The sequence below is a fragment of the Diospyros lotus genome, chromosome 15, assembly GCF_014633365.1.
Source record: "Diospyros lotus cultivar Yz01 chromosome 15, ASM1463336v1, whole genome shotgun sequence".
NCBI classification, from domain to species: Eukaryota; Viridiplantae; Streptophyta; class Magnoliopsida; order Ericales; family Ebenaceae; genus Diospyros; species Diospyros lotus.
In genome coordinates this window covers 28,191,788-28,204,861 of record NC_068352.1, presented here as the reverse complement: position 1 = coordinate 28,204,861, position 13,074 = coordinate 28,191,788, and the positions used below count along the sequence as shown (strand labels likewise).

The 13,074-nt window shown below is 35.6% G+C and overlaps 1 long non-coding RNA gene across 1 annotated transcript; it reads right to left on the bottom strand.

Annotated features, from left to right (window-relative positions):
- Window positions 1–11,113: 11,113 nt before the first annotated feature.
- Window positions 11,114–12,871, bottom strand: LOC127792496 (uncharacterized). The gene is made up of 3 exons (XR_008021144.1): window positions 12,719–12,871; window positions 11,294–11,420; window positions 11,114–11,184 (listed from the first exon to the last, which is right to left on the bottom strand). It is a non-coding gene; the product is annotated as an uncharacterized LOC127792496 (long non-coding RNA).
- Between the last annotated feature and the right edge of the window lie 203 nt (window positions 12,872–13,074).

Genomic DNA, 13,074 nt, shown 5'->3' with positions numbered 1-13,074 from the left:
CACTGGCTAGGGTGGATAGGGTAACGCTTGTGGAGGCAGCAAAGAAGGCGATGAAGGTGACGATTGCAGCGGCATTGGTGGTGAGGGACATGGATGACAACAGTGACGAAGGTGAAGATGACAGAAGGGACAACGATGAAATACTAACGATTTCCGAACCTATAAATTCAACATCATAATAGAAAAAACAATACATAAACAATCACATTAAAAAATAACACATGTATTATAAGTTTCTATAGATTCAAAGGTGGCGGATGGTGACGGCGGTAAATGGCTGACGCGGCGACAATGGTGGAAATTTCTCCTATCATATTACTTCCAATTCACTAAAGGAAACAAAATCCCTACTTGCTTTCCGTTGCCAATACCACTTCTAATAGGGATCAAAATAATAAAGATATATTTTTTGAGAAAAAGAAAGAATAGCAAGAATCCCAAATAAATTAGGAATACGTGTATTTTATGCAAAATGGTTTAGAGATCGATAGGTTTATCTTGTCTCTAATATAAAATGGGATTAGGTTTTCTTTTTGCTTTATTATCAGATATTAAGAATTCAAGTGATTAAATTTCTATAGAATTATATTTCTTTCTGTATGAGTTTCTCACATTACAATTGACATTGAATGTACAGAATTTGGATTCTCTCCTCTCAGCTCTTTCTCCTCCTCAAATTCATCTTCTTCCCTCTTGCCTCTCCTCTTAGATTTCTTCTTCTACTTTCTTTTCTTCTTCTCCTGTCAATTTTTTATCTCTCATCCTTCATTTCCATATCAACTCAGTCTAAAATAAAATTTCTACCGTGATTAGCATGTCAATCCCATCCAATAATTGCTCATTATAAATGCAAGTACTTAAATTGTCCCCTCACTAAAAATGTATTCAGTTAAAGCACATTGACAATAACTAGAAGATATATACAAGTAAATTATAAGAGGAATTCTTTTTTTTTTTCCCTTATTCTTTGATTCCCTTTTCTTCGCCCTTGTAAACAAACACATACATAATAATGTTGATAAGATATTTTGGAAGCAAGTAGGATTATCCTCAAGGAACAAAAAGGGGGATGGGCTTCCTTTAACAAGAAAACACAGACTCTCAACTCTCTCAGAAATTCATAAATTAATTCCTTTGACTCAATTCGTTACATGCTCAAAAAGGAATGATTCTTGAAACATGAGACAATTCCTACTTGAACAAGCCCAACTGCCTGAATTCAATAATCGATCATTGAAGCCAATATCACCCTTGTAGAACATAAATAAGCTCGATAAACACAAGTAACAACAAAACAATGTGATCAAATAAGTTCTGCTAGAAATATGCAAGAACCTTTGAAAGTAATGCATCACTTCGAGAAGAGAAAGGAGCATAGGAAAGGCCAAAAGGGTATTGAGCACACAGCTAGTGATATCAAGGCTCAACATACTCAGAACCTAACTCTTGAGTATCATACCATTACTTTTTAACTAAAGCCAGAAAAAGAAAGAACATTGAACTACCTATTTAGCAGTTCTATATATCATGATTCTTGACAAGTAAACGTGATAACAAATGATCTATACAAAGTGAAAAAGGAAAGCACACTATTATAAAGCATTTCTGAATAGCGCATAAACAAAGGAATTAATCAAATTTCTTGTGCAAAACACAAATTAGATATGATAAAATCTATCATCTAACCAGCTTAGGTTCTTGAAGATACTTTTGTTGAGCCAAGTTGCTCCAATCAACCTATTATGTATTTTGATGTTTAACAAAACATAATTTTAGTAAAACTATTTTTAGTATGTTTAAAACCCCTAATGGATTTTTGGATACTTGTTAAGTATTATAGTATTTTGTGTATCAAAATGAACCAAGAAATGCTATTTAATTCTAAGTAGAATATTAGTACACTATAAGGGAACATATAAGAAAATATTTTCCTTTTGGAAAACTAACTCCCGGTATTTTCATAGCTAGTATTCATATTGTGAAAATGATTTTTAGTGAATTTTTCAAGTAATTGAAAGTATGTATTTGGAAGTGCTAAAATCGTCAAAACCGGAATTTGTTTTAAAACCCAAAATCTACTTTCTTATCTATTTGGATTTTGATTTTTTAGATATTTTTATTGAATCCAAATAGAGGGTACTTTGTTATTTACATTTATGTATTAAAGTAAATGAAAGGTAAAATATAAATAAAAGAAAATGTGGACATTTACTTAAAATAAAGAAATGTAAATATCTTGTAATGAATTTATATTATGTATTGTATTATCAAAGCAAATCTTATCTTTCTGAAATCTGGACTGAGAGTCGACTCCCGGTGAGGGACAATCGACTATAAGTCAAAATGGCAGTCAACTGTGGATGTGCATCAGTCGATATAGCTGAGCATTGTTTATGCAGAGTCAAGGTAGTCGAGAGTGGGTTTTGGCCAGTCGACTGTAGGGTGAGCGAGAGTCGACTGTCAGTAGCGAGAGTTGACTGTGGGTGTCATGGAGTCGACTATCAGTTAGAGCAGTCGATTGCCAGACTCCAACGGTCGGATTTTTGGAGCCGTTGCAGGTCATTTTGGCAGCCTCAATATAAATATCAAAGGGAGAAATCTTGAGAAGGGTAATACTCTACCATTTCCTATCTTCCTAAAGCACACCTAAGTTCTCAAGCACTCAATCAAAGCAATCCAAGGCCCAAAAAACTTCAAAGATCTATCCATTGGAGCCTCAAGGCAAAGAAGAAGTTTTCTTCTCATTGGTAACTTGTATCATTTCATTTTGCCTTGTATATTGTTCTTGTATTGATATCCATTGTAGTCCAAGTGTGTTGGACATAGGATTGATTTATTTGTATTAGATTGTGGATTGTGAGTGGCATCCTAGAACCCAAGTAATCTAAGTGTATTATTGTGTTGTATTAGTTTCTGGGGTGAACTAAGGGGAAACTTCGGGGTGTACAAGTTTGCTAGGTGATCTTGTGTGGAAACCTAGTGGTGGTTTTAGTGGAACCTCAAGTGTCGGTTTGACCTTGAGAGAGGAGTAGGTGTTGGATACATCGAACCACTATATATCTTGTGTTTATATTGTGGTTGTTTGTGTATTTATATTGCTATCATTTCCAAACAACATATATATTTATAATAAGTGTATTTTGTGTATAAGTAAATCTCAAGAGTTTTAAAAAAGAAAGAATCGATTCAATAAATTTTAATCACTCAATTCACCCCCCTGTTGAATGGCCATTGTGTGTGTCAAGGGACCAACAACTTTGTGATTTGTCTATAAATTGTCTATTTGCTTCTTGAAGAGCTCAGACCAAAAGTCCTTGCAAGAGGGGCGGACTAGGATTTTTTAACCTGGGGGACTTCAAATTTTTTTTTTTAATCATGAGCTTCACCAATAATTTTTTTTTTTTTTCAATTGCAACCGGGTGGAATTAGAATTTTAACAGAATCTGAAAAAGAAAAGAAGAAGGGTGGGGGAGCTAGGCTTGGGGGGAAGGGGGCTACTTTTGCAGGGCTTGTAATAAAAAAATATTATTTTTTAGTATTTAAGATCTACCTTTTTTAAAAATTGGAGCCCACCCTGTACGTCCACCCCCTGCCTTGCAAATAAACTTGATTGCCTCTAGATGATCACTAAATCGTGGTCATTCCATCATCATATACTTAAAAAAGCAAAAAAAAAAAAGAGTTTGTAACACAACATGTGCACATGGTGCAATATTAAAGTGTGAAGAAATGGTTTAGTTCTAACTGAGACAAAAAACGCAATGAAGGCGGCACTAACGGCCGAGGCGACGGTAGCGACATTGAAGCTGGGGGAGATGAATGGCGGAAGCGATGAAGCTGACGGAGACTGTTCATGTATTTTTTCCCGCAAGTGAATGGAATCGTAACAAGTAATATAATGACAAATAGAGTATCGTTCCCACGAGAATTAGCTTTTGATCCCTATTTTAACCACTATTAACTTTAATAACCCACATACAATTAAAAGAATACTTAGTGGAAGTTTTATATTAACTAAAACCAACTTACTAAATGAACAACACAAAATAATTCTTTAGGTTTTTTAATATAGAAATATAATGCACTAGGGTTCATAAATCTACTGTAATTCTTTAATTGGTTTAATCTTTCAGTGATCGGATTTTATAATTCATGCTTTGAGTTGAAAATCGATGATTTTAAGTTAATCAAAAGCCTCTCTCGATGGTCAATCGAATCTATGCTTACATACGAGATTAATTAACTCTAATTAATCTGCAAATATACAAATATGCATTTATCCACAATGATCATCAACATAAAATTTCACAAGGCATAACAGTATCTCTACCTATTATTGAACCTTATGTCGTTTATTATTAAATGTTAATCTATATTGAATCTCTCAAAAGTAATATAAATCACAAACACGTTCTAATTGCGACTAAGCATCAAAATAGAATTAGTGCATAACAAACGATCAACTCGAAAGACAAGAATATAGTAAAACCCAAATACTTTTAATTAAATCATTATTGAACTAGGTTTCATCAATCACCCTAGCCACAAAGTACTTAGCCTAACATAGTTTTAACCAATGAAAGAATAATAAAACGGAGTTCATGATGTTGGAGAGAAGAAAGAACAGAAAAATAAAACCAAAATTGAAGATCTTCTAGAAAATCTCATTCTCCTTCCTCGACTTGTCGTCTTCTCCTTCTCTGAGATACTTAATCTCCCAAAAATAAGTCTTTATATAGTCATCTTTAAGTTATCAAAGTCATGCACCTTGAAAGAGTCTATCTCTCTTTTATTTGGATTGAAACGAGATTAAAACGGCATTTTCACGAAATTTTGAACCTTACCACAGTATGCTTGTTGCTGCAGACCCATGGACTCCAGATAACAATTCTTAAAGCGGTCTTACAACGATATGCATTCCGCTGTAAGACCGTGAGCTCTAGAAACTAAATTTTATAGCAGTCATACAGTAGTATGCATTCTGCTATAAGTCTACTAGCCTTCTTCCTTTGCTTCTTTCTTCATCATTTTCTACTTTTTGCTCTCGACACTCTTTTACTTTATTTTGAATCCATACCCGACCGTACCTCTAAGTTTTATTTCAACTCACATCATGCACCAAAATCACTCTTTTTGCTCCATGTTCGCTTTACATGCAATGTGTATCTATATTGACAAAATTAAGTCCAAAATGAGTAGCAATCATGTTCATTGAATACTTAAATGCTAAGCTAGACTCACTAAAAAATAGTGTAAAATATGCTGATAAGTGACAATAGAGATGGGGAATCGACAGTGGCAACATGGCGCAAAAAAAAAAAAAAAAAACCTTAAACCTGAAAATTTTTGTCAAAATGAAGGAGAAAGAACAAGAGTTGGGGGTGAAAATAGGATTTCATTTAGGAACGACATCTCTAATTTCGTGTCAAAGTAGGTAGAAACGGAAAAGTGTCGTGTCTCTAATTTTGTTTCTTCTAAAACATAAGCCTCTAATTCTATCTCTTATAAAAAATAATATTTTTTATTAAGAGACAGAAAATTTTCATCTTTAATTCCTTATTGAGATGAAATTGCACTTTAGAGACAAATAATTTGTCTCTATACTGCCTCTATCCAAATATTATTATTTTGAACAGAGATAAACATATATCCGTCTCTAATTCCTTTTTTGATTGGCAAGTGCATATTAGAGTTGGAATAATTCTATCTAGATCTATTCAAAAATTATGTTTTTGGAAACACAAAAGAGCTAATTTTAAAACGGAATTGCATTTTAGAACTACTTGTTAACGACTAGGAGGAAAATAGTTAACAACTATAAAATTCAAAAGAGTTCATTTTAGAAACACAGGGAAAAATTTATATTAATATATACAAATTAAGTTATATATAAACAAGTTATATATAAATTTTATTATTACATATAAAGTATATTTTAACAAATATTTGTATAATTTGATAAAGTTAAGTTGTGTTAAAATATCAAACGAATAAAAAGATTAGTTATTTAAAAAATGTTATAAAATACTTTTTAGTAAATTATGGAAATTAAAATATAAAAATAATTTTAAAAAATTATGATCAAATTGAGTTTAGTATTTAAAAAATATAATTTCTGAAAAATATATTATTTAAAAACATATTTTATTAAATTTATGTATAACTTGTAATTACAAAATATGAGAATAGTATATATATATATATAATAAGGGATAAGGGTTTTTGAAAATATCTAAAATGTATCGGAGACACATTTCAATAACTAAAATTAATTTTATACATTTTCAATGATTGAGATTACTTTTGTATTCCCGCCCAATAATTGCTCTCTATCTCTCTCCCATTCTCCCCACCTTCCTTCTCTATCTTTATCTCTCTCTCCTTTTCTCTGTCTACCTTCTCTATCTCTCTCTCAGCTTTTACCTTCACCAGATCTTACTTCATCCATCGATACAAAAACAAGTAAGCTCTCTATATGTAACGGCCCGCCTCCCGGAGCCCCTACCGCAGATAGAGGATCCGTGAGAGGGTCATTATTAAAATGATATCGAACAATGACACAACTACAACACACCCACAATAACATAACCCTTATTTAAATCATAATCTCTTTTTATTATAACATCTCATAAACATCTTTACAAACCTTTCATCACTTGGGCCCACTTGGGCTTTCATAATATGCCTCCATCTCACAAACATAAAGCATTACTTTCATCCAGACACACGACACCCAGGATCTAGGTTTGGGAGAGCTCTGCACTTGCTACCATGACATGTCAATCTGAACCCAACCTCGATGAACGTACCTGGAATGATGTTAAAAACAACGTGAGTCGCGAGACTCAGCAAGCTCTAGAAAAGAAAGGCTGAGGGCTTAGGATAGGACTCTTCCCATGACACCCCATGCAACTCATGCCAATGCAACCACACCATGCCATGATCCACATGTACCTTACTTCTACATGCATAACATAAAGTTAACTGCACATAAGGAACCAGGGGCCCACATAAGTCAAACATTGGCACCCGGGTCCCACATACAAACCTGTTGTAGCCTAACATAGGCTACCATATCATCATTCTCTTAGACCAGCCTTTTCCTGACATGGTCGGCTTTTCCTGACATTCAACTTTTGTCTTTTCCTGATACTTGTTACATACTTTTCCTGATTCCCATCATATTCTCATGTGTTCATCATGTCATACATCACATAATCATATACTTCCGCGATCTTGGTCTTCCCTCGGGCCAACCCCGAGCTAATATCTAAGCCGAGCCGAAGCTCACATGAGTCGGTACTCCCGACACCTGGCACGGTACTCCCGTCCAGAATAACAGTAACATTAGAACCATGCGATGCAACACATAAGAAATGCAAGGGCTTCCGTAGCATAAACGTGATGACAAGGCCCCCATAAACCAAACATCAGGCCCTGCTACGCCCACACATAAGAATTCACACATGCGACATGCTCTAAATGCATATGCTCATCTAGGGTACCCAAATTGGCTCTTGGACCAACCGGGTCATGTAAATGTTCACACATCCCGTCACACACAAAGCATGTCCCCACGTGAATGCAACCCAGCCCTTTGTAGCACACACATCATGAAATGCACAAACCAAGGCGGGAATCTGGAATACCAGCTCTTCTGGCCGTCTAGCGCTTATCGTAACAACCGATGACTGGCGCCCATACATCCAGCCATCAACTGCCACGACCCACGGTCAACAGTCAGTGGCTTTGTACCCATACCCTTAGACACACTTACTGACATTATTGACTTTATATTTTCCCAGCTTAACTTTACATAACATTTTTCCATAACTCATAACTCCTCATGTACATAACCACATAACATCGTAATACCATTCTTATTACTTTTCATTCACATAAAGTCATCTCAACATACATAATAAACTCTTTAACACATTTTCTTAATTCTAACCATAACCAATTTCTCTAAGAACCTAACCCCAACGGGTTCGGCATCATTCCCAAGGAAAGCGGAGCGATACGAAGCTCCGTGACGGTTGAAATAAAAGACGCCATGACATCCTTACTAAACTTATCCCATTAACAATAAACTCATTAATAAAATAAAAGTCGTAAAATGGTTACTACGCAGATTATTATTATTTATGCGTAGAACCGAGTCAAGGTGAGGGAGGGTTTAGAGTACAAGAAACCTCAAGGACTTTCAAGGGAAATAAATAACGCGAAGAGAGGGTTAGGAGCTTGCCTGAAAATGGTTGATTTCAGCCTCTCTTGTGCTCCCGATGCGAATTAAATCATTTCCTAACAAATAACACATCCGAAACGTAAATTAATTATTTCTAATCGCGCAAAATTTATAATTTACACATATCATGCTTCTACAGATTTTTACCCACGTACCTGATCACTTCCTATGCCGAAAGATTCCAAAATCCTTTTATTTTTCCTTATTTCCTTTTCTTTCCTTTCTTTTCTTTTCTTCTTCTTCTTCCTTTCTTCTCCTCCTCCCACCGCCCACTGCTCCCTGCACGCTACTTCTTCTCCCTTCTTTCCTTCTTCTCCTCCATTTCTTCTTCTTCTTCTTCTTCTTATTTTCTTCTTCCCCGCGCTGCTGGCCGAACTCCCCTTGCTCCCAAAGTTTCCTCTCATTCCTCATCTATTTTCTTCTCTGCTTCACGCCAACACACTGGCCAAAATGGCCTTTAAATTTGCAAGCAAAGCTTGGCAGCCAAGCCACTCACACATCCCTAGGCTAGCCATACTTAATTTCCAATGACTTGGACACGTGGCTGCACCTTGCCCTTATACTAATATGCCAATATCAAGTATTTTGACATTAATGTAGTATAAGTTAATATTATATATATATATATATATTTCACTTATTTCAATTGAAAGCAATTCACGCATAGCAACCTTTTCAAATTGCAAACACTTTCCTTATTTAATTATTTAATTATTTTATATTATATTTGAGCATATTAATTGTTATTATATTATTATTATTATTTTTTTTTGAAGTCACCAATATTTCATAAATCTCCAATCACTCTAAAACGTCAGAATTAATAATTATCAATTACCTCTAAAATTTCGGATATTACACTATATTTAGGATTTTTTTTTTATTTTTGCTTTTGTCTCATTGTTCTCATCACATATATATATATAGGCACATATATATACATAGGCACATATATATAGATATATACACTCGCGCGATTGGTGGTGATGGGGGTTCGAGGAACCCCCGTCAGGGGCCTCGACAAACCCCTAACCTGCGGGACCCTTGGAGCCCCCGACCAGCGACAGTCGGGGACTCTCCAATTTTTTTTTTTATTTTTTTAAAAAATTAATATACAATTTTTTTAATTTCTTAAAAAAATAGTGTAAGTTTTATTTTCTTAAAAAACATCAATAGTGTAAGTTTTAATTTTTTAAAAAAAGAGGTTTTGACATTTAAAATTTGCTATTTTTAGTGTAAAACTTTATTCAAATAATCGATTAAATCGGTCATCTTCTCTATTGAGGAATGAGATATGGCTACCATTTATGAAGTCACTATCTCCCCATGGGTCACCGGCAATGAGTCATCTTCAGCTGCTCAAATCTCCAACAACACAAAATCATTTTTTTTATACAGAAAATATAGCTAAATTTCCCCAATTTAAAAAATTTTTACATAACGAAATTTTTGTAAAAATAAGGCAATGTAGTGACCCGATGTTGGGACTTGGGAATGATTTCGCATGCCTTGATGTTAATTTGACTGTAAAAATAAGGCAAATGTAATGTTGTGGGATTTAATGGATTGAAATGTTGTAGGATTTAATGGATTGGAATGTTGCTTGGATGTTATTTGTAAGTTGTCACGACCCGAAATCTGGTATGTCATGACCGGCACTAATCCCTAGGCCCAGCGGCCCCAAAATGGACTAGTAAGCCTCTTCTCTAGCTCAATTTGAATAAAACAATATTACTGACAAGATATAGAACATGAATAAAATACCAATTCACCTTCTAACATAATATCTCAATATTTCATATACAGCAGCTGTACAAAATAAGAATATCTATCACACTGCTGTCAATAATACATACCCGATCCCGTATCTCGGGCCCTTGGCACAATTATGTGCCAACAAAAATAAAGACAAAACATCAGACTCTACAACATGGGTATGTCTCCACAGAGCATCCTATAATACATCCGAAATCAAAAGAGGGTATGACATCATACCAGAAGATCTGCTGGACCAATAATCAAAAGGAGAATTCCCTGAAAATATTTTTAATAAAACGAGGTGAGTCTTGTGGACTCGCGAGTATAAGGTATGTCATGCCCACTAGGAGAGTATACAATAAAATGCTAGGATGATCATCATGAGTATAATAACGTAATAACAGTATAAACAGTGGAATTATAAACCATAAGTTAAATAATTTGAGATTTCAAAGGAAAACATAGTGTAGGAAAAAATAGGTGCTTAAAGACAACCCCCATAAGTTGTTCCCTAACCACCCAAGTCCCCTATACTCTTGTATGAGATGCATGCACTGATTCTGAGGACACACTAGTAGAAACTGGCCTAACGCCTATATACACATGCACACAAGTATATATATCGGCACATACATCATCATCACACAATATCATCATAAAGGCCCACGTGATAGCAGTGCTGAAACATACTATCCGTGTCTCTCATGGCCTTGGCATGCCAAGCCTCACAGTACCATGATCTTTTCCTGCTGTGAGTCACCAGGGAATCTACTAGATAGTCCTCTAATAATAATGCAAATAATACCCTAATTTATGCACAAGTCATAATCATTTATCATTTCATGTGGTGCCTAAAATACACCATATCATTCAATAATTCACATTCTCAAAACAAGAAATCAATTAGGGTATCTTTCAGTTTATGTCTCTCCCAGTAGGATGAAAATATTTCATGCAAATTAAAAACATTTAAGAGTATTTTTCTATGATCCGCATATAAAAATCATGTACGAGTTATGCATATAAAAATTTATACAAGGTTATAATATTTATGAATAAAACAGTATATACGTGCATAATATAAGGTAATCATAACATATCCTGTCTACTCGCCTGGGAAATGATGACTCAAGTCCGAGTCTGGGGAGAAGATCGAACAAAATCCTGAGAATCTGAGCCTACAATAAATAGAATGGGGTGTCACATTTAGGTAACAAGAATAACGACGTAAAGAAATTACCGAAAATCCTAACCATTGCCTAACACCCTAAATCGATTATTTGGTACCTTGGCCCGCGCAATATTCAAATCTGGCGTCATGGAATTCGTCGAGCTAAGCCATCGACTACGTCATCATGTCTCGCTTTGCTTGCTACGCGTAAGTGTATAGTGGAACTACACACCCACTTATAGGCTGCAATATCATAATATATATATATATATATTTACCCATAAACTAGTTTTCTTTTAATATAGATAATATATTTTTTTATCTAAATTCCTCCTTTATCAAAAATACATACATATATATATTTATAACTAAATTGATAAATTTTCTTGAAAACTTAATAATTAATTAATAATTTAATAAATGGTTTAAAAGGAATAAATTGCAATATTCTAGCCTCAGATAAAAGGAATCCATCAGAAATCAGGATTCGAAATAAACCCACGTCATCATCATAGGCTAGCCTAGAACGCACTCAGGGTCAGTCTTACTCGGCCTCGAGTCATCTAATAGGGCTTCATCCTTAGGACTCCGATCAACAAAATGACTCGCCAATCATATCGCCAATTCTAGGAGACCTAAAGAGAACCCAAATTAAACTGACATCGATATCCCGAGTAGGACCAACCTAACCAAGTCATCCTAGGTTCCCGGACAAGCGACAAGGGAGAACAAGCCGAGTGGGCCAGCCCAAGGGCTGCCACAACTGGGTCAGTCATGCCCAACACATTGGGCCATCCTAAAACCCAATCGGGCCCCGCCATCCTAGGCTAAAACCTAACCCGACATGCCCAACCCCAAAAGCCCTCATTTCCTTTTTCCGTATATTTTTTTTTTATTTTTATTTCCTTTTATTCTTTTTCCTTTCTTTTCTTTTCTTTTCTTTTCTTTCTTTTTCTTTTCCTTTTTTTTTTTCTTTTCTTTCCAACACACTGCCACCGCCGGCGACCGCCGCCGGCCGGCCAAAAATGGCCGACCAATATACCGATACGAAGCCCTCGCCACGAATATCAACATATATTAAAATGAAACCCATCGGACGGTCAGATCTTACTAGATCTGAGATTTAATTTTCGGCCGAAAATAGGGGCGAATCTGGCCGTCGCCGTTCGCCGGCCGCCGGCCATTTTTTCGACGATCAGAAACTACCCCGAGGTGCACAACACTAAGGAGAGCAACATACCCAAAAATGAGAAAGATCGGACGGCTAGATCTTCGTAGATCTAGAGTCGAAGTTTCGGCCAAAAAGAGAAAAAATACTGCCAACGTCGCCGGCCACCGTGGCCGGCGATTTCCAGCGATCCAAGACCGCCACCCAACCCTCTTAAGCAAACCGACCATCATATCCAAGAATCACAAAAATCCAACGGTTGGATCTTCGTAGATCTAACCTCAAACATTCGGCCAACAAGCCCCATCGCGCCTCAAGCCTCATTTCACGAAAACAACAAGCAAAACAGAGAGGATGAAGCCAAAACACTTACCTCCTTGTAGATCGGGGGCACTTTAACGGTGAAAGCGAAGTCGGATCAACGATCGAACGGCCGGATCGCTTGGAATCGAAGATAATCCGAGAGGAAATCAAGAGAAAATAAAAGAGAGAGAGAGAGAGAGAGAGAGATTTTCTGATTTGGGGGGGGGGGCTGCCGAGCGCCTCCCCCTTTTCTTTTTTATATTTTTTTGTTTTTTTTTTGTTTTAATTAATTATTATATATATAATTTAATTAATTTAGTTTTTTTTTTTTTTTTTGGATCTTTACATAAGTGGTGTAGGTGTGATCGAGTGTATAAGGAAGAAAATTGTAATGTTTAACCTAAGGCATCCGAATAAGGCTTGAGC